The sequence below is a fragment of the Bombina bombina genome, chromosome 11 (genome assembly GCF_027579735.1).
Source record: "Bombina bombina isolate aBomBom1 chromosome 11, aBomBom1.pri, whole genome shotgun sequence".
NCBI classification, from domain to species: Eukaryota; Metazoa; Chordata; class Amphibia; order Anura; family Bombinatoridae; genus Bombina; species Bombina bombina.
In genome coordinates, this window is record NC_069509.1 from 31846306 (window position 1) to 31871516 (window position 25211).

A 25211-nucleotide genomic window follows, 5' to 3' on the forward strand; every position below is an offset into this window, starting at 1 on the left:
CTCACACATACACAAACAGGAACACACACTCTTGCTTACACATACATACAGGAACAAACACACTCTTGCTCACACAAACACAAACAGGAACAAACACACTCTTGCTTATACATACACAAACAGGAACAAACACACTCTTGCTCACACATACACAAACAGGAACAAACACACTCTTGCTCACACATACACAAACAGGAACAAACACACTCTTGCTTACACATACACAAACAGGAACACACACTCTTGCTTACACATACATACAGGAACAAACACACTCTTGCTCACACAAACACAAACAGGAACAAACACACTCTTGCTCACACATACACAAACAGGAACAAACACACTCTTGCTTACACATACATAAACAGGAACAAACACACTCTTGCTCACACACACAGTACATAAACAGGAACAAACAAACTTTTGCTCACACATACACAAACAGGAACAAAACACACTCTTGCTTACACATACATACAGGAACAAACACACTCTTGCTTACACATACATAATCAGGAACAAATACACTCTTGCTCACACATACACAAACAGGAACAAATACACTTGCTCACACATACACAAACAGGAACAAACACACTCTTGCTCACACATACACAAACAGGAACAAACACACTCTTGCTTATACATACACAAACAGGAACAAACACACTCTTGCTTACACATACACAAACAGGAACAAACACACTCTTGCTCACACATACACAAACAGGAACAAACACACTCTTGCTCACACATACACAAACAGGAACAAACACACTCTTGCTCACACATACAGGAACAAACACTTTTGCTCACACATAAACAAAAAGGAACAAACACACTCTTGCTTACACATACACAAACAGGAACAAACACACTCTTGCTTACACATACACAAACAGGAACAAACACAGACTTGCTCACACATACACAAACTGGAACACACACTCTTGCTTACACATACATACAGAAACAAACACACATTTGCTTACACATACATACAGGAACAAACATACTCTTGCTCACACATACACAAACAGGAACAACCACACTCTTGCTCACACATGCACAAACAGGAACAAACACACTCTTGCTTACACATACACAAACAGGAACAAACATACTCTTGCTTACACATACACAAACAGGAACAAACACACTCTTGCTTACACATACACAAACAGGAACAAACACACAATTGCTCATACATACACAACAGGAACAAACACACTGTTGCTCACACATGCACAAACAGGAACAAACACACTCTTGCTTACACATACACAAACAGGAACAAACACACTCTTGCTTACACATACATAAACAGGAACAAACACACTCTTGCTTACACATACACAAACAGGAACAAACACACACTTGCTCACACATACACAAACAGGAACAAACACTCTTGCTCACACATGCACAAACAGGAACACACACACTTGCTTACACATACATACAGGAACAAACACACTCTTGCTTACACATACATACAGGAACAAACACACTCTTGCTCACACATACAGGAACAAACTCTTGCTCACACATACACAAACAGGAACAAACACACTCTTGCTTACACATACACAAACAGGAACAAACACACTCTTGCTTACACATACACAAACAGGAACACACACACACTTGCTCACACATACACAAACTGGAACACACACTCTTGGTTACACATACATACAGAAACAAACACACTCTTGCTTACACATACATACAGGAACAAACATACTCTTGCTCACACATACACAAACAGGAACAACCACACTCTTGCTCATACATACATACACAAACAGGAACAAACACACTCTTGCTCACACATACACAAACAGGAACAAACACACTTGCTTACACATACACAAACAGGAACAAACACACTCTTGCTTACACATACACAAACAGGAACAAACACACACGTGCTCACACATACACAAACAGGAACACACACTCTTGCATACACATACACAAACAGGAACACACACTCTTGCTTACACATGCATACAGGAACAAACATACTCTTGCTCACACATACACAAACAGGAACAAGCACACTCTTGCTCACACATACACAAACAGGAACAAACACACTTGCTTACACATACACAAACAGGAACAAACACACACTTGCTCACACATACGCAAACAGGAACACACACTCTTGCATACACATACACAAACAGGAACACACACTCTTGCTTACACATGCATACAGGAACAAACATACTCTTGCTCACACATACACAAACAGGAACAAACACACTCTTGCTTACACATACACAAACAGGAACAAACACACACTTGCTCACACATACACAAACAGGAACACACACTCTTGCATACACATACACAAACAGCAACACACACTCTTGCTTACACATACATACAGGAACAAACACACACTTGCTCACACATACACAAACAGGAACACACACTCCTGCTTACACATACATACAGGAACAAACATACTCTTGCTTACACATACATACAGGAACAAACATACTCTTGCTCACACATACACAAACAGGAACAAACACACAATTGCTCACACATACACAAACAGGAACAAACACACTCTTGCTTACACATACACACAGGAACAAACTCAAACTTTTACACACACAGACACAGGAACAAACTGTCACTCTTAGACAAACACCTACACAAATGTGAACAAAGGGACAATTTTGTAGCCTCAGCACCAAACACCCTTGCCACAAACTGGAAGTGCTGGGGCTATAAAGTTTAAGGTATGAATTATGTTGAGTTTTTAAAGTCTGAAGATGGGGACAAGCACACTCTTGCTTACACATACATAATCAGGAACAAATACACTCTTACTCACACATACACAAACAGGAACAAATACACTTGCTCACACATACACAAACAGGAACAAGCACACTCTTGCTCACACATACACAAACAGGAACAAACACACTCTTGCTTACACATACATAAACAGGAACAAACACACTTTTGCTCACATATACACAAACAGGAACAAACACACTCTTGCTTACACATACACACAGGAACAAACTCAAACTTTTACACACACAGACACAGGAACAAACTGTCACTCTTAGACAAACACATACACAAATGTGAACAAAGGGACAAACACACTCTTGCTCACACATACACAAACAGGAACAAACACACTCTTGCTCACACATACAGGAACAAACACTCTTGCTCACACATACACAACCAGGAACAAACACACTCTTGCTTACACATACACAAACAGGAACAAACACACACTTGCTTACACATACACAAACAGAAACAAACACAGACTTGCTCACACATACACAAACTGGAACACACACTCTTGCTTACACATACATACAGAAACAAACACACATTTGCTTACACATACATACAGGAACAAACATACTCTTGCTCACACATACACAAACAGGAACAACCACACTCTTGCTCACACATGCACAAACAGGAACAAACACACTCTTGCTTACACATACACAAACAGGAACAAACATACTCTTGCTTACACATACACAAACAGGAACAAACACACTCTTGCTTACACATACACAAACAGGAACAAACACACACTTGCTCATACATACACAACAGGAACAAACACACTGTTGCTCACACATGCACAAACAGGAACAAACACACTCTTGCTTACACATACACAAACAGGAACAAACACACTCTTGCTTACACATACATAAACAGGAACAAACACACTCTTGCTTACACATACACAAACAGGGAGAAACACACACTTGCTCACACATACACAAACAGGAACAAACACTCTTGCTCACACATGCACAAACAAGAACACACACACTTGCTTACACATACATACAGGAACAAACACACTCTTGCTTACACATACATACAGGAACAAACACACTCTTGCTCACACATACAGGAACAAACACTCTTGCTCACACATACACAAACAGGAACAAACACACTCTTGCTTACACATACACAAACAGGAACAAACACACTCTTGCTTACACATACACAAACAGGAACACACACACACTTGCTCACACATACACAAACTGGAACACACACTCTTGGTTACACATACATACAGAAACAAACACACTCTTGCTTACACATACATACAGGAACAAACATACTCTTGCTCACACATACACAAACAGGAACAACCACACTCTTGCTCATACATACACAAACAGGAACAAACACACAATTGCTCACACATACACAAACAGGAACAAACACACTCTTGCTTACACATACACAAACAGGAACAAACACACTCTTGCTTACACAAACAGGAACAAACACACACTTGCTCACACATACACAAACAGGAACACACACTCTTGCATACACATACACAAACAGGAACACACACTCTTGCTTACACATACATACAGGAACAAACATACTCTTGCTCACACATACACAAACAGGAACAAGCACACTCTTGCTCACACATACACAAACAGGAACAAACACACTCTTGCTTACACATACATACAGGAACAAACACACACTTGCTCACACATACACAAACAGGAACACACACTCCTGCTTACACATACATACAGGAACAAACACACTCTTGCTTACACATACATACAGGAACAAACATACTCTTGCTCACACATACACAAACAGGAACAAACACACAATTGCTCACACATACACAAACAGGAACAAACACACTCTTGCTTACACATACACACAGGAACAAACTCAAACTTTTACACACACAGACACAGGAACAAACTGTCACTCTTAGACAAACACATACACAAATGTGAACAAAGGGACAATTTTTTAGCCTCAGCACCAAACACCCTTGCCACAAACTGGAAGTGCTGGGGCTATAAAGTTTAAGGTATGAATTATGTTGAGTTTTTAAAGTCTGAAGATGGGGACACTGTTGCTCACACATACATAAGCAGGAACAAACACACTCTTGCTTACACATACACAAACAGGAAAAAACACACTCTTGCTTACACATACACAAACAGGAACAAACACACTATTGCTTACACATACACAACAGGAACAAACACACTCTTGCTTACACATACACAAACAGGAACAAACACACTCTTGCTTACACATACACAAACAGGAACAAACACACTCTTGCTTACATATACACCAACAGGAACAAACACACACTTGCTCACACAAACACAAACAGGAACAAACACTCTTGCTCACACATGCACAAACAGGAACACACACACTTGCTTACACATACATACATGAACAAACACACTCTTGCTTACACATACATACAGGAACAAACATACTCTTGCTCACACATACACAAACAGGAACAAACACACTCTTGCTCACACATACACAAACTGGAACAAACACACTATTGCTCACACACATACAAACAAACAGGAACAAACACACACTTGCTCACACATACACAAACAGGAACACACACTCTTGGTTACACATACATACAGAAACAAACACACTCTTGCTTACACATACATACAGGAACAAACATACTCTTGCTCACACATACACACACAGGAACAACCACACTCTTGCTCACACATACACAAACAGGAACAAACACACTCTTCCTTACACATACACAAACAGGAACAAACACACTCTTGCTTACAAATACACAAACAGGAACAAACACACTCTTGCTTACACATACACAAACAGGAACAAACACACTCTTGCTCACACATACACAAACAGGAACACACACTCTTGCTTACACATACATACAGGAACAAACACACTCTTGCTCACACAAACACAAACAGGAACAAACACACTCTTGCTTATACATACACAAACAGGAACAAACACACTCTTGCTTACACATACACAAACAGGAACAAACACACTCTTGCTCACACATACACAAACAGGAACAAACACACTCTTGCTTACACATACACAAACAGGAACACACACTCTTGCTTACACATACATACAGGAACAAACACACTCTTGCTCACACAAACACAAACAGGAACAAACACACTCTTGCTCACACATACACAAACAGGAACAAACACACTCTTGCTTACACATACATAAACAGGAACAAACACACTCTTGCTCACACACACAGTACATAAACAGGAACAAACAAACATTTGCTCACACATACACAAACAGGAACAAAACACACTCTTGCTTACACATACATACAGGAACAAACACACTCTTGCTTACACATACATAATCAGGAACAAATACACTCTTGCTCACACATACACAAACAGGAACAAATACACTTGCTCACACATACACAAACAGGAACAAACACACTCTTGCTCACACATACACAAACAGGAACAAACACACTCTTGCTTATACATACACAAACAGGAACAAACACACTCTTGCTTACACATACACAAACAGGAACAAACACACTCTTGCTCACACATACACAAACAGGAACAAACACACTCTTGCTTACACATACACAAACAGGAACAAACACACTCTTGCTCACACATACAGGAACAAACACTCTTGCTCACACATAAACAAAAAGGAACAAACACACTCTTGCTTACACATACACAAACAGGAACAAACACACTCTTGCTTACACATACACAAACAGGAACAAACACAGACTTGCTCACACATACACAAACTGGAACACACACTCTTGCTTACACATACATACAGAAACAAACACACATTTGCTTACACATACATACAGGAACAAACATACTCTTGCTCACACATACACAAACAGGAACAACCACACTCTTGCTCACACATGCACAAACAGGAACAAACACACTCTTGCTTACACATACACAAACAGGAACAAACATACTCTTGCTTACACATACACAAACAGGAACAAACACACTCTTGCTTACACATACACAAACAGGAACAAACACACAATTGCTCATACATACACAACAGGAACAAACACACTGTTGCTCACACATGCACAAACAGGAACAAACACATAATTAATTAAATGCCCTATCCTCCTGGCTTGCTGGATAAACTTTAATAACTGGAGCCATAAAACTGACTCAACACATAACTATGTACAAATATAAACTCTTAATAACTTTACATAAAACTGTAATACTTAAATAACCACGCAGACACAGATATATGGGAAAAGACCCGAGGGTCGCATTTATTGTAGAACGTGAGAACCGGCTGGACTCAACGGGGCCAGCTAAAACATGTGGCGGCAATCTGGCTAGGAGTAGGAACCCCCTGCTAGGAAGAATGGACCGCGCCCGTGAATGCCCACACAAGCGGAGCTCAGCTGCCGCAGAAGCTTAGGGAGTTCTCGGCATCTTAGAATGGGAGGGACCCCAGGCGCGCGCCTGCAGAGATCACCCTCCCCTGGGCAGCCGTCACTCTACCTCTGATGGCAAACCGGGGCGCGGACCAACCGCCTAACCAGGGTGTAAAGTAAAGATCTCCGAACCAGTAGGACCAGGTGTGACTAGACGCGTATCCATGCCACTACCTGGGGAGTCAAAAACTACCGTCCTTGGACTTAAGGAAACAAGCCGCGTAGCTCTCATCCAGCCTCGGACACCTAGCTGAAACACCCTGGTGATGTAGCAGCCTAAAGATTGCCGTATGAATCAATGCAGGGAGGGAGGGAGGGACGCTGTGAAGACGAGCTGGAAAAGAGGGTTTGGGCCTTGGGAGCTGACTACTTAAAGGTAAGCTAAACCCCACCCTCACTAATGCAACATTGTTGCAACTTCACAGCAGCACACTCCTAAGGGCCTTAATTATTATGTTCGTTCTGGGCTATGCTGCCCTCCACTGTCTTAATTAATTAAATGCCCTATCCTCCTGGCTTGCTGGATAAACTTTAAAAACTGGAGCCATAAAACTGACTCAACACGTAACTATGTACAAATATAAACTCTTAATAACTTTACATAAAACTGTAATACTTAAATAACCACGCAGACACAGATATATGGGAAAAGACCCGAGGGTCGCATTTATTGTAGAACGTGAGAACCGACTGGACTCAACGGGGCCAGCTAAAACATGTGGCGGCAATCTGGCTAGGAGTAGGAACCCCCTGCTAGGAAGAATGGACCGCGCCCGTGAATGCCCACACAAGCGGAGCTCAGCTGCCGCAGAAGCTTAGGGAGTTCTCGGCATCTTAGAATGGGAGGGACCCCAGGCGCGCGCCTGCAGAGATCACCCTCCCCTGGGCAGCCGTCACTCTACCTCTGATGGCAAACCGGGGCGCGGACCAACCGCCACAAGAGATAGCCCAACAGGCTCACCTCTTGCCGCCACACCTATAGATGATTAAGTATAGCACGCCTCAAATTACAGAGGAACAGGTCAATGCCCCTCTCAGAGAGGTGCACCCCGTCCCTCCTGTAGAGGCACCTCTCAGCCGTTGATATGTTCCCATGTTCCACAACAAACCCTCCTGACTGCCCTAGGAAAATCCTAACTTCTCTGTTAATTTTCTTGCGGACCTGGAAAGCTGCGCGATGAGACTGCATATGACGCCATTCTACCCTGGGAATGATGTTAGACCATCCTATCCTGACTTGGGGAATCCATGCCTGAATCGTGCGCAGATCCGACTGAATAACCGCACTGAGCTGCTTGCACGGTAGGAGCCCCATATCATTTCCACCTGCGTGGATGATAAGTACATGGGGTTTCTCCCACCTGCGCAAGGCCCCCTGCAGCAACTCAGGCAGAGCCTGCCACATAAGCCCCCTGCGCCCTAACCACCTAACAGTGACTCGGGAAGGGGGGAACCCCAGCTGACGCCCATCTGGTCTCGCAATCGCCCGAAGCTCCGCCCAGTGGATGTACGAATGCCCCGTAATCCATACTCTCAGTGGACCGCTCCTTGGTCCTAAGAAAAGAAACAGAGGTTAACCATTGCATCTGCATAACATAGTCACTTCTAAACAGTCAAAGGCCTAACATATAAAAGATACCTTTGCGACCTCCATCTCCCCAGAGCCCTAATATGGTCAGCCGACCATCCTAAACTAGCGGCAGTGGTGGCCGCGCCCACCCTGAAGGAATGGGGAGCAATGACCCTTGGGTCAAGACCCGCCCTTGATGCTGCCCAGGTCAATACCTTTCTAAACTGGAACCTAGTCAACGGGGAACCATCCTCGTGAACTAGAAATTGTGAGAAACCCTCAGGACGCACGTCCATATAGGCCTTAATCAGTCTGACCGGGCAGCAAACAGAATCATCATGGGCCGGCAAAGCTAACCAGGTACCTCTCCCTTCCTGGTCTGTTTTGGATCTGGGGAGAAAGACCAAAATAGACGACCCATCGTCTCTAACATGGGGCAGCAAAAGGCCGCCCGTCTTCTTCTTAGAGGGCGGGACAATTTCACCTACCCTAAGAGCCCCGTGAAAAGCCAGCCCAAAGGCAGCTGAGAACAGGGTAGCCTCGTAGGCGGATGAACAAACCGCCGGCAAGACTCGGCACAACGTTACCAGACGCTCGATGGTAACTGGTTCCCTGAAATCCCTGACCCTGGGAGCCATACGCCCCCAGCCCGAAGCACCTGCCTAACCAGGAAGGTCTTCGAAGAGTCAGCAAGCCCATACAACTTGCAGAAAAAGGACACTGCCGCCAGGCGTGATCCCACCGCAGTCTTCGAAACACCATTACCTTTAAGTTCGGTAATCCATTCTAGTAAGCCCCACTGGTCCCCGTCACAGGAGGGACGGCACCTGAAGTCACAAAAAGCGATCCACTCCGTCCAGTATTTCACATAGGTAGCCCAGGTAGACGGAGCGAGGGAAGCACGAACCATCGCAATCAGGGGGCCCCATCCAGCGCCACCTGCCATAAGTAAGTGGGACAGGACAATCCGTTAGCGTCTGCATCGGGCACCAGTGTGTAAAATGCTTCCCATTGAAAACGGGAGAGCGCATCTGCAATCCTATTCTGAATGCCCGGGACATGCTTAGCACGGAACACAATATTCAGGTGCAGACACCTCAGCACCAACAGTCTCAAATACCGCACAACCGGTGGGGAACTAGATGAGAGCCTGTTGACAGCATAAACAACGCTCATGTTATCCGTCCAGAAAACAACCTCACGGTCGCGAAGCTGATCGCCCCAAATGTCAAGAGCGACCAGTATGGGAAACAGTTCAAGAAGGCATAGGTTTCTGACCAAGCCTCTATCTATCCACGCGGCGGGCCATGGGCCGGCGCTCCATTGCCCGGCCAAGAAAGCCCCGTACCCGTGGGACCCAGCCGCATCAGTGAACAACTGGATTGCTGCGTTAGAAGGAACCACCTCCCGCCACAGGCAGATCCCGTTAAAGTGGAGAAGAAATTCTTCCCAGACCTTAAGATCTTCCACCATCTCAGCAGACACCCGGAACCTCCGGGTCTGCGACCTCTTCCCGCACAGCTGCCTCTCGAGTCTGCGGAGGAATATTCTACCCATAGGAATAATCCTGCCAGCAAAGTTCAGCAAACCCAATAGGATTTGAAGGTCTTTTACGGAGCTATACAGCTCTGTTCTCATAGCGCGTACTGACTCCAACATGCGCTGATTTTTTTCTTGTGGCAGACGACACTGCCCTGCCACCGAATCAACTTCGATGCCCAAGAAAATAAGGCACGTGCAAGGACCCTGGGACTTGTCCTCCGCCAGAGGAACTCCCATTCTATCCATCAGAACCCTGGTGACTTTCATCAAGAAAGCACACTCGGAGGATCCTGTCCGCCCAACCAGCAGAAAATCATCCAAGTAGTGTGCCAGGCCGTCGAATCCGGCCACCTCCGCGATGGCCCAGTGCAAGAAGCAGCTGAAAGCCTCGAAGTAAGCACACGAAATTGAGCACCCCATGGGCAAGCATTTGTCCACGTAGTACTGCCCCTCAAAATAACACCCCATGAGCCTAAAAGAGGAGGGGTGAATAGGCAGGAGCCGAAAAGCCGATTCTACATCCAGCTTTGCCATCAGGGCACCAGCCCCCGCCCGGCGAACTAGCCCCAACGCTTCATCAAATGATTGGTAAAAAACTGAGCTAAGCTCAGGGGGTATGGCGTCATTCACCGAACGACCCTTCGGGAAGGACAGGTGTTGGATGAGCCGGAATTTACCCGGCTCCTTTTTTGGGACTACCCCCAAAGGTGAAACAACCAGCCCTGGGAGGGGAATCTCCTCAAATGGACCTGCCATACGACCCAGCCCAATTTCTTTATTCAGTTTATCCCGTAAAACCTCAGGAAACTGATATGCGGATTTAAGATTCCTCCGTGACGAGGAACCCTCCACGTGCGATCCGACTGGGATAACAAATCCCGACCGCAGTCCGCCATTAAGCAGCAAGGCGGCCTCCTTAAATGGGTATAGCAGCAGCCATTTCTCAATTACGGCCACCTTCAGAGGCGTGGCCGCCCTTTCCAACAGGGAAAGGTTTGGAGCCAGCTGCTGGTCTCTCCTGGGAATGACCCGCGTCCTGGGTTCTAGTACACTCAGACCCCGAGTGGCCGCCACCGCAAGTTTTGCACGCGTGCCGAAATGTGCATGCCGCTCCCCTGGTACACGATTTGTCCTGGAAGCGCCAGCACACCCCTGTGGGCCGCCGTCGAGAGCGCTGCGAGGCCTTAACGCCCCCCGATGCTCCGACCGCCATAACAGGCGCCGCCTGTTTTTCAGGACCCAATTGCGCCCACAAGCGTGAATCAACGTCACCGAAAGTAAGGAGAGGGTTCCCAACCATCTTCCTACGGAAGGCAGCGTCGTAGTCCCGCCAAGCTCCCTCCCTGTACTTCTCGTACACTGTTTCAATGGAATCCTGATATTTCAGGATGTTCAAAGCTTGATCGGGCAATTTAGAGATATAACAGGACGCATAAACCCGAAAGCACTTGCGCCATTCCTCATAGGAATCAGGACGTTTAAATTTTTTCGGGCCCGTGCCATCATCCGCCATTTCTTTTTGGCGATAAGCCTCCGCAGAAAGCTCAAACATGTGCACATACCTCCCACCCTGAATGCGCCGAACCATCTTAGATTTGAGATGTTCATGTAGACTAAACGCAGGCCATGTGTCAGTGTCCCCATGTACAGCTGCCCTGCGCCTGTTTCCCATAACTGGGCTAACTAAGTCTGTTGACGCAGGAGGTGTCAGCATAGGAACAGTGGGTTCCATGCGGGATGAACCAGGGGGGAGGGAGAGACCCATAGCCTTCCTTTCTTCCACTAACCACTTCACCATCCTATACATTCTTTTTTGCCCTTTCGCTTCCAACCCCAGGGATCTATCACTTTCAGAACCTGAGTCATCCGAGGATGAGCTTAAAACACTACGTTCAAAAGTAATAGTGTGCTTACCAGCTCCCAAGAGGCGTTCCACCGGGACAGGACTAGAAGAAGTGGATGGCTGCTCCTGAGACTGTGGCTCCCTCTCAACGGCACTGGGGGTGGCCTGGAGTGGCAGTAATGCTGTTCTGGGTTCCATAATGATCTGTGGAGAAAAATGCGAAAGAGGAGTACCCAGGGAAGGGGACGAATGCCCACCAACCACATTACCACGGGACCCTAAGGGACTGGGGCTCCTGTGATCACTGCCATACTCCACAGTACCATCATCAACCATATCAGCCATACGCACATTCATCACTGCATTAGCAAACTGCACTTGTCTATTCTGTTCAGTCACAGCCTGCGCGCCCTGACATAGACTGGGCGTGATAACCGGGCCTCTCTTTGCAGAGGCCCTAGTAACAACGCCTGGGGGAGCCCCGCTGAGGGCCACACCCGCGGGCGCCGCCCGCGCACCCTGTCGGGCGCTACGTTTGCTGCGTGACGCAGTACTACGGCGTCTGCTAGGCCGCGATGTATTCGCGGGCCGACGCTTGCCCCCGGCCTGCGTGATTGCGGCCTGAGGCCCTGCGACTTGTTGCGCAGTAGGCATATTCCCCGTCAGGCCTGCGGCCTGCTCATTAACACCTGTTTCCCCAATCTGGGCCCTTCCGGGCGAATGTGCCCTTGCTACTTGCCCCTCAGAAACTACTTGCCCTTCAGACACACTATTTGCCCTGATCGGAGCACCATCAAGTGCCATCATACCCCCGGTCAGGCTTGCGGCCTGCTCATGAGATCCCTCATGCAACCTTCTACCCCTTTCAATGGCCGCCAAATCAGTGACCCCACGCGGGCGCTGAGTAATTGAGCCTCGCTGCGCACCCCCCGCGGGCGTCGCCCCCCCCCCGGGGTACCCCTCTCTTACCTGTGTACCCCGGCGGAGACGACGATGCTGCCCGCTTGCCTCTGGATTCCGGAATGGCGTTCCCGGACGTGACGTCACCGGAAGTGACGTCACCGGAAACGGCCAAACCGGAAGAGACGGGCCCTGACGCGGACATGGACACCCGCGTGGCCGCCGACGCACGAACCGAAGCTGGAGGACCGCCCTGGGATGCCGACCCCCCGCCGGAAAGCACCGCTGCCAAAGATTGGAGCAGCCCAACCGCCATGGAGACCGCCTCACCGGTAAGAGTGACCGGTTCAGGTAAGGCCTCACCCCCGACGCCACTCGCACTGGGAACAGAGCCCTGCTCGCCTACCGCAACCCCCTCCGCTACCTGGGGACCCACTTCTAACACTGCAGGGGGTATTAAAGGTGGGGTGGGAGAGGGGGAGACAACCATAACCTCAGGGTACAAGCTAGGCCCCGGGGCACGACTCACCGGGCGAGGAGGGGAAGGCTGCACCACATCTTCTGCTGAATCAAAATCATCGATCATCAGCTCATCTAATTCCGACATCTTCTTCCACAGGAACCTGACAGATGATCCGGACGCTGTGAAGATGAGCTGGAAAAGAGGGTTTGGGCCTTGGGAGCTGACTACTTAAAGGTAAGCTAAACCCCACCCTCACTAATGCAACATTGTTGCAACTTCACAGCAGCACACTCCTAAGGGCCTTAATTATTATGTTCGTTCTGGGCTATGCTGCCCTCCACTGTCTCTCTTGCTTACACATACACAAACAGGAACAAACACACTCTTGCTTACACATACATAAACAGGAACAAACACACTCTTGCTTACACATACACAAACAGGAACAAACACACACTTGCTCACACATACACAAACAGGAACAAACACTCTTGCTCACACATGCACAAACAGGAACACACACACTTGCTTACACATACATACAGGAACAAACACACTCTTGCTTACACATACATACAGGAACAAACACACTCTTGCTCACACATACAGGAACAAACTCTTGCTCACACATACACAAACAGGAACAAACACACTCTTGCTTACACATACACAAACAGGAACACACACACACTTGCTCACACATACACAAACTGGAACACACACTCTTGGTTACACATACATACAGAAACAAACACACTCTTGCTTACACATACATACAGGAACAAACATACTCTTGCTCACACATACACAAACAGGAACAACCACACTCTTGCTCATACATACACAAACAGGAACAAACACACTCTTGCTCACACATACACAAACAGGAACAAACACACTTGCTTACACATACACAAACAGGAACAAACACACTCTTGCTCACACATACACAAACAGGAACAAACACACACTTGCTCACACATACACAAACAGGAACACACACTCTTGCATACACATACACAAACAGGAACACACACTCTTGCTTACACATGCATACAGGAACAAACATACTCTTGCTCACACATACACAAACAGGAACAAGCACACTCTTGCTCACACATACACAAACAGGAACAAACACACTTGCTTACACATACACAAACAGGAACAAACACACTCTTGCTTACACATACACAAACAGGAACACACACTCTTGCTTACACATGCATACAGGAACAAACATACTCTTGCTCACACATACACAAACAGGAACAAACACACTCTTGCTTACACATACACAAACAGGAACAAACACACACTTGCTCACACATACACAAACAGGAACACACACTCTTGCATACACATACACAAACAGGAACACACACTCTTGCTTACACATACATACAGGAACAAACACACACTTGCTCACACATACACAAACAGGAACACACACTCCTGCTTACACATACATACAGGAACAAACATACTCTTGCTTACACATACATACAGGAACAAACATACTCTTGCTCACACATACACAAACAGGAACAAACACACAATTGCTCACACATACACAAACAGGAACAAACACACTCTTGCTTACACATACACACAGGAACAAACTCAAACTTTTACACACACAGACACAGGAACAAACTGTCACTCTTAGACAAACACCTACACAAATGTGAACAAAGGGACAATTTTGTAGCCTCAGCACCAAACACCCTTGCCACAAACTGGAAGTGCTGGGGCTATAAAGTTTAAGGTATGAATTATGTTGAGTTTTTAAAGTCTGAAGATGGGGACAAGCACACTCTTGCTTACACATACATAATCAGGAACAAATACACTCTTGCTCACACATACACAAACAGGAACAAATACACTTGCTCACACATACACAAACAGGAACAAACACACTCTTGCTCACACATACACAAACAGGAACAAACACACTCTTGCTTACACATACATAAACAGGAACAAACACACTTTTGCTCACATATACACAAACAGGAACAAACACACTCTTGCTTACACATACACACAGGAACAAACTCAAACTTTTACACACACAGACACAGGAACAAACTGTCACTCTTAGACAAACACATACACAAATGTGAACAAAGGGACAAACACACTCTTGCTCACACATACACAAACAGGAACAAACACACTCTTGCTCACACATACAGGAACAAACACTCTTGCTCACACATACACAAACAGGAACAAACACACTCTTGCTTACACATACACAAACAGGAACAAACACAGACTTGCTCACACATACACAAACTGGAACACACACTCTTGCTTACACATACATACAGAAACAAACACACATTTGCTTACACATACATACAGGAACAAACATACTCTTGCTCACACATACACAAACAGGAACAACCACAGTCTTGCTCACACATGCACAAACAGGAACAAACACACTCTTGCTTACACATACACAAACAGGAACAAACATACTCTTGCTTACACATACACAAACAGGAACAAACACACTCTTGCTTACACATACACAAACAGGAACAAACACACACTTGCTCATACATACACAACAGGAACAAACACACTGTTGCTCACACATGCACAAACAGGAACAAACACACTCTTACTTACACATACACAAACAGGAACAAACACACTCTTGCTTACACATACATAAACAGGAACAAACACACTCTTGCTTACACATACACAAACAGGAACAAACACACACTTGCTCACACATACACAAACAGGAACAAACACTCTTGCTCACACATACACAAACAAGAACACACACACTTGCTTACACATACATACAGGAACAAACACACTCTTGCTTACACATACATACAGGAACAAACACACTCTTGTTCACACATACAGGAACAAACACTCTTGCTCACACATACACAAACAGGAACAAACACACTCTTGCTTACACATACACAAACAGGAACAAACACACTCTTGCTTACACATACACAAACAGGAACACACACACACTTGCTCACACATACACAAACTGGAACACACACTCTTGGTTACACATACATACAGAAACAAACACACTCTTGCTTACACATACATACAGGAACAAACATACTCTTGCTCACACATACACAAACAGGAACAACCACACTCTTGCTCATACATACACAAACAGGAACAAACACACAATTGCTCACACATACACAAACAGGAACAAACACACTCTTGCTTACACATACACAAACAGGAACAAACACACTCTTGCTTACACAAACAGGAACAAACACACACTTGCTCACACATACACAAACAGGAACACACACTCTTGCATACACATACACAAACAGGAACACACATTCTTGGTTACACATACATACAGGAACAAACATACACTTGCTCACACATACACAAACAGGAACAAGCACACTCTTGCTTACACATACACAAACAGGAACAAACACACTCTTGCTCACACATACACAAACAGGAACAAACACACTCTTGCTTACACATACACAAACAGGAACAAACACACTCTTGCTTACACATACACAAACAGGAACAAACACACTCTTGCTTACACATACACAAACAGGAACAAACACACTCTTGCTTACACATACACAACAGGAACAAACACACTCTTGCTTACACATACACAAACAGGAACAAACACACTCTTGCTTACACATACACAAACAGGAACAAACACACTCTTGCTTACACATACACAAACAGGAACAAACACACTCTTGCTTACACATACACAACAGGAACAAACACACTCTTGCTTACACATACACAAACAGGAACAAACACACTCTTGCTCACACATACACAAACAGGAACAAACACACTCTTGCATACACATACACAAACAGGAACACACACTCTTGCTTACACATACATACAGGAACAAACATACTCTTGCTCACACATACACAAACAGGAACAAGCACACTCTTGCTCACACATACACAAACAGGAACAAACACACTCTTGATTACACATACATACAGGAACAAACACACAATTGCTCACACATACACAAACAAGAACAAACACACTCTTGCTTACACATACACACAGGAACAAACTCAAACTTTTACACACACAGACACAGGAACAAACTGTCACTCTTAGACAAACACATACACAAATGTGAACAAAGGGACAAACACACTCTTGCTCACACATACACAAACAGGAACAAACACACTCTTGCTCACACATACAGGAACAAACACTCTTGCTCACACATACACAAACAGGAACAAACACACTCTTGCTTACACATACACAAACAGGAACAAACACACTCTTGCTTACACATACACAAACAGGAACAAACACAGACTTGCTCACACATACACAAACTGGAACACACACTCTTGCTTACACATACATACAGAAACAAACACACATTTGCTTACACATACATACAGGAACAAACATACTCTTGCTCACACATACACAAACAGGAACAAACACACTCTTGCTCACACATGCACAAACAGGAACAAACACACTCTTGCTTACACATACACAAACAGGAACAAACATACTCTTGCTTACACATACACAAACAGGAACAAACACACTCTTGCTTACACATACACAAACAGGAACAAACACACACTTGCTCATACATACACAACAGGAACAAACACACTGTTGCTCACACATGCACAAACAGGAACAAACACACTCTTGCTTACACATACACAAACAGGAACAAACACACTCTTGCTTACACATACATAAACAGGAACAAACACACTCTTGCTTACACATACACAAACAGGAACAAACACACACTTGCTCACACATACACAAACAGGAACAAACACTCTTGCTCACACATGCACAAACAAGAACACACACACTTGCTTACACATACATACAGGAACAAACACACTCTTGCTTACACATACATACAGGAACAAACACACTCTTGCTCACACATACAGGAACAAACACTCTTGCTCACACATACACAAACAGGAACAAACACACTCTTGCTTACACATACACAAACAGGAACAAACACACTCTTGCTTACACATACACAAACAGGAACACACACACACTTGCTCACACATACACAAACTGGAACACACACTCTTGGTTACACATACATACAGAAACAAACACACTCTTGCTTACACATACATACAGGAACAAACATACTCTTGCTCACACATACACAAACAGGAACAACCACACTCTTGCTCATTCATACACAAACAGGAACAAACACACAATTGCTCACACATACACAAACAGGAACAAACACACTCTTGCTTACACATACACAAACAGGAACAAACACACTCTTGCTTACACAAACAGGAACAAACACACACTTGCTCACACATACACAAACAGGAACACACACTCTTGCATACACATACACAAACAGGAACACACACTCTTGCTTACACATACATACAGGAACAAACATACTCTTGCTCACACATACACAAACAGGAACAAGCACACTCTTGCTCACACATACACAAACAGGAACAAACACACTCTTGCTTACACATACATACAGGAACAAACACACACTTGCTCACACATACACAAACAGGAACACACACTCCTGCTTACACATACATACAGGAACAAACACACTCTTGCTTACACATACATACAGGAACAAACATACTCTTGCTCACACATACACAAACAGGAACAAACACACAATTGCTCACACATACACAAACAGGAACAAACACACTCTTGCTTACACATACACACAGGAACTAACTCAAACTTTTACACACACAGACACAGGAACAAACTGTCACTCTTAGACAAACACATACACAAATGTGAACAAAGGGACAATTTTTTAGCCTCAGCACCAAACACCCTTGCCACAAACTGGAAGTGCTGGGGCTATAAAGTTTAAGGTATGAATTATGTTGAGTTTTTAAAGTCTGAAGATGGGGACACTGTTGCTCACACATACATAAACAGGAACAAACACACTCTTGCTTACACATACACAAACAGGAAAAAACACACTCTTGCTTACACATACACAAACAGGAACAAACACACTCTTGCTTACACATACACAACAGGAACAAACACACTCTTGCTTACACATACACAAACAGGAACAAACACACTCTTGCTTACACATACACAAACAGGAACAAACACACTCTTGCTTACACATACACAAACAGGAACAAACACACTCTTGTTTACACATACACAAACAGGAACAAACACACTCTTGCTTACACATACACAACAGGAACAAACACACTCTTGCTTACACATACACAAACAGGAACAAACACACTCTTGCTTACACATACACAAACAGGAACAAACACACTCTTGCTCACACATACACAAACAGGAACAAACACACTCTTGCTTACACATACACAAACAGGAACAAACACACTCTTGCTTACACATACACAAACAGGAACAAACACACTCTTGCTTACACATACACAAACAGGAACAAACACACTCTTGCTTACACATACACAAACAGGAACAAACACACTCTTGCTTACACATACATACAGGAACAAACATACTCTTGCTCACACATACACAAACAGGAACAAGCACACTCTTGCTCACACATACACAAACAGGAACAAACACACTCTTGATTACACATACATACAGGAACAAACACACTCTTGCTTACACATACACATACAGGAACAAACACACAATTGCTCACACATACACAAACAGGAACAAACACACTCTTGCTTACACATACACACAGGAACAAACTCAAACTTTTACACACACACACACAGACACAGGAACAAACTTTCACTCTTAGACAAACACATACACAAATGTGAACAAAGGGACACTTTTGTAGCCTCAGCACCAAACACCCTTGCCACAAACTGGAAGTGCTGGGGCTATAAAGTTTAAGGTATGAATTATGTTGAGTTTTTAAAGTCTGAAGATGGGGACACTCTTGCTCACACATACATAAACAGGAACAAACACACTCTTGCTTACACATACACAAACAGGAACTCGCCAGAAACAAGAGTTAAGAAGCAGCGGTCGGGTTGATTGACACTCCTTGCTAGCGGCCGATTGGCCGAGAATCTGCAGGGGGGCGGCTTTGCACAAGCAGTTCACCCAAAAATTCTGACACATTGGAAATGTTATGAGCTTCAGCACTTGTAAAAGTTATTTCAATTTCTTTTTGTAAAGATGACATAATATCTTTTAGTAAAGGTTCTAGGGATCTGTAGTTTTTATATTTGTGTATGATGTATTTTACTATACAGTTCCTTGTATACTTCTCATATCTATTAATGTATTCTACATACTGATTAAAGTCATCTTTGTAATGCTCGTGGGATACTCCTCTATCAGACCGAACTCGGCCAGTAGTCTTGTTATCCCGGCATCGAGCCGGAATGATAGGGAATATCCCAGAGCAGAGAAAGTTAGTAAAATGAGGAAGGCGGTACTCACCACAGGCAGAACAGTACCCAGCGGCAACGGCAGAGCAGTCCAAGGACAAACCACTAGAATGGTCAGGCAGGCAGGGTTTGGCAACAGCAAAGCTGTCCAAGGACAAACCACTAGAATGGTCAAGGCAGTCAGGGTTCGGCAACAGTAAAGCAGTACAAGGGCACACCACTAGAATGGTCAGGCAGGCAGGGTTTGGCAACAGCAAAGCAGTCCATGGGCACACCACTAGAATGGTCAAGGCAGGCAGGGTTTGGCAACAGTAAAACAGTCCAAGGGCACACCACTAGAATGGTCAGGCAGACAGGGTTCAGCAACAGTATATCAATCCAGTTATTAAGGGGTTTAGCAGGCAGAGTAGTCAGACAGGAAGGGTTCAGCACCAGTATATCAATCCAGTAATTAAGGGGAATAGCAGGTAGAGTAGTCAGAGAGGCAGGGTTCAGCAGCAGTATATCAATCCAGTAATTAAGGGGTTTAGCAGGCAGAGTAAACAGACAGGTAGGGATCATACACAAAATAGGCAAATTGATACAATGATCTGTCACACCCAAGAGCACACAAAGTAACACCTATACTTGGGCAGTGACAGATTGTTGTAGAAGAACATACATAGGCACAGGATTCGCGCCACAGATGTCCGACCGGCATCAGGAGCATGCGGCGATGATGTCAGCGCTGCACGCATCCGGACCCAACACAACCCCTGGCAATGAGCAGGGAAGGAGATGCATGGAGACGCTGCGACCCTAGCAACGGCTAGAGCGGCGCGGCGTGACAATCTTTATTTAAAAGCTGCTCAAGCAGAGTACACTGGAAGAAGGTTCGGCTGCTAAACGTACGGCCTTGATCATATATAGAATCATCCAGCATTTTCCCACCAAGATGTCTATAAATGTATTCTGTTATTGCCGGCTTCAAACACATCTCACAGAATTTTCTGTCTCTTTCCTGGCAGTCATCTTTTTCCCGAAATATATCTTTAAAGACTGAAAAATACAGAGGCTTTAACTCTGCTAAAGAGATCATTGGATCATTGTGTTGGATATAGTTATTGTGCATTTATTGGAACTTTGGAGCTGTTCTTCCAAAGATAAAATGCTTAGGGGCCTATCTATCATGCTCCGTATGGTGCTTGATGCCCCATGTTTCTGGCGAGCCTGCAGGCTCGCCAGAAACAGCAGTTATGAAGCAGCGGTCTAAAAACCGCTGCTCCATAACCCTGTCCGTCTGCTCTGAGCAGGCGGACAGGAATCGCCACAATCCAACCCAATCGAGTACAATTGGGTTGATTGACACACCCCTGCTGGTAGCCGATTGGGGAGCATATTGCTCTCCGCATTCAGCGAGGTCTTGCGGACCTGATCCACACTGTCAGATCAGGTCCGCAAGACCTTTGATAAATAGGCCTCTTGATGTCCAGTTCAAACAAAGAGCAAATGTGCAATGATTTAACATCTTTTTCAAGCCTCTCCTTTATTATGTGTAACAATTCTTGACTGTAGGTGTCACTGTAATCTTCATTTGTGTTTACCTTCTCGTCAATATACTTAGTGCAGGTATCTATTAATGAATCAGCAAGATCTTGTATTTTATCAGAATATTCACAACTAATGTACACTGTGCTGCGATTCCATGATAATGACTATGGCATCTATTTATCAAGCTGTCAACTTACTTGCATTCGACAGCACCAATACGCTCACCTAAGATCGCCTAACATTGCTGCCGCGGACCTGAATACGTTCTCTAAAGTTACCAAAAAAGCTGTCAAAAAGCCGCACACCAAGTACGGAGCGATGATCAGTGGACTGTTGTTAACTAACAGTCATTGATCTTGCTGCTCTTCGGCTTTTTCACAGCTTTATTGGTACCCTGTCACTAAACACCTACACTATACTGCACTGCTCCTGGACCCTGCGGCAATGAAATAAAGTTATTAACCCCTAAACCACCACTCCCGGACCCCGCCGCAAATAAATAAAGTTATTAACCCCTAAACCGCCGCTCCTGGAGCCCACCGCCACTCTAATAAACATATTAACCCCTATCCTGCCGCTCCCGGAGCCCACCGCCACCAACATTATACTTATTAACCCCTAATCTGCCCCCCCTACACCGCCGCCACCTACATAACACTTATTAACCCCTAATTTGCCGTCCCCTACACCGCCGCCACCTACAGTATGTTATTAACCCCTAATCTGCCGTCCCCAAAGTCGCCGCCACTATATTAAATGTATTAACCCCTAAACCTAAGTCTAACCCTAACACCCCCTAACTTAAATATAATTTAAATAAATAAATATAAATAAATATTCCTATCATTAACTACATTATTCCTATTTAAAACTAAATACTTACCTATAAAATAAACACTAAAATAGCTACAACATAACTAATAGTTACATTGTAGCTAGCTTAGGGTTTATTTTTATTTTACAGGCAACTTTGTATTTATTTTAACTAGGTAGAATAGTTACTAAATAGTTATTCACTATTTAATAACTACCTAGTTAAAATAAAGACAAATTTACCTGTAAAATAAAAACTAACCTAAGTTACAATTACACCTAACACTACACTATAATTAAATAAATTAACTACATTAAAAACAATTACCTAAATTAAATTAAATTATCTAAAGTAAGAAAAAAAACCCCACTAAATTACAGAAAATAATAAACAAATTACAGAAATTTAAACTAATTACACCTAATCTAAGAGCCCTATCAAAATAACCCCCCCCCCCAAAAAATAAAAGAAAAACCTAGCCTAAACTAAACTACCAATAGCCCTTAAAAGGGCCTTTTGCGGGGCATTGCCCCAAAGTAATCAGCTCTTTTACCTGTAAATAAAATACAAACAACCACCCCAACAGTAAAACCCACCACCCACACAACCAACCCCCAAAAAAATACTAACTAAAAAAAAACTAAGCTCCCCATTGCCCTGAAAAGGGCATTTGGATGGGCATTGCCCTTAAAAGGGCAGTTAGCTCTTTTGCAGCCCAAACCCTAACCTAAAAATAAAACCCACCCAATACACCCTTAAAAACTCCTAACACTTACCCCCTGAAGATCGACTTACCAGGAGAATTCTTCATCCAAGCCGTGCCGAAGTCCTCAACGAAGCCGGGAGAAGTCTTCATCCAAGCCGGGCAATGTGGTCCTCCAGACGGGCAGAAGTTTTCATCAGACGGCATCTTCTATCTTCATCCATCTGCGGCTCCATCTTCAAGACATCCAACGTGGGGCATCCTCTTCATCCGGAGTCTTCTTACTAAATGACGGTACCTTTAAGTGACGTCATCCAAGATGGCATCCCTTAGATTCCGATGCAATCAGCCAATAGGATTGATCTTCAATCCTATTGACTGATTGGAACAGCCAATAGAATGCGAGCTCAATCCTATTGGCTGTTCCAATCAGCCAATAGGATTGAAGTTCAATCCTATTGGCTGATTGCATCAGTCAATCTTGGATGACGTCACTTAATGGTACCATCATTTAGTAAGAAGACTCCGGATGAAGAGGATGCTCCTCGTCGGATGTCTTGAAGATGGACGAGCTCCGTGCCGTCTGGAGGACCACTTTGCCGGGCTTGGATGAAGGCTTCTCCCGGCTTCGTTTAGGACTTTGGCCCGGTTGGGTGAAGATGTCTCTCGGTAAGGTTATCTTCAAGGGGTTAGTGTTAGTTTTTTTAAGGGGGTATTGGGTGGGTTTTAGAGTATGGTTGGGTGTGTGGGTGGTGGGTTTTAATGTGGGGGGGTATTTGTAATTTTTTTTACAGGTAAAAGAGCTGATTACTTTGGGGCAAAAGGCCCTTTTAAGGGCTATTTGTAATTTAGGGTAGGGTAGGGCTTTTTTATTTTGGGGGGGCTTTTTTATTTTGTTAGGGGGATTAGATTAGGTGTAATTAGTTTAAAAATCTTGTAATTATTTTATTATTTTCTGTAATTTAGTGTTTTGTTTTTTTGTACTTTAGATAATTTTATTTAATTGTAATTAATTGTATTTAATTTATTTAATTTATTTAATTATAGTGTAGTGTTAGGTGTAATTGTAACTTAGGTTAG

At 44.2% G+C, this 25211-nt stretch overlaps 1 pseudogene; it reads right to left on the minus strand.

Moving 5' to 3' along the window:
* The window catches only part of LOC128641626 (interferon-induced very large GTPase 1-like), a 76325-nt pseudogene that overhangs the window by 6290 nt on the left and 44824 nt on the right, over positions 1-25211 (minus strand).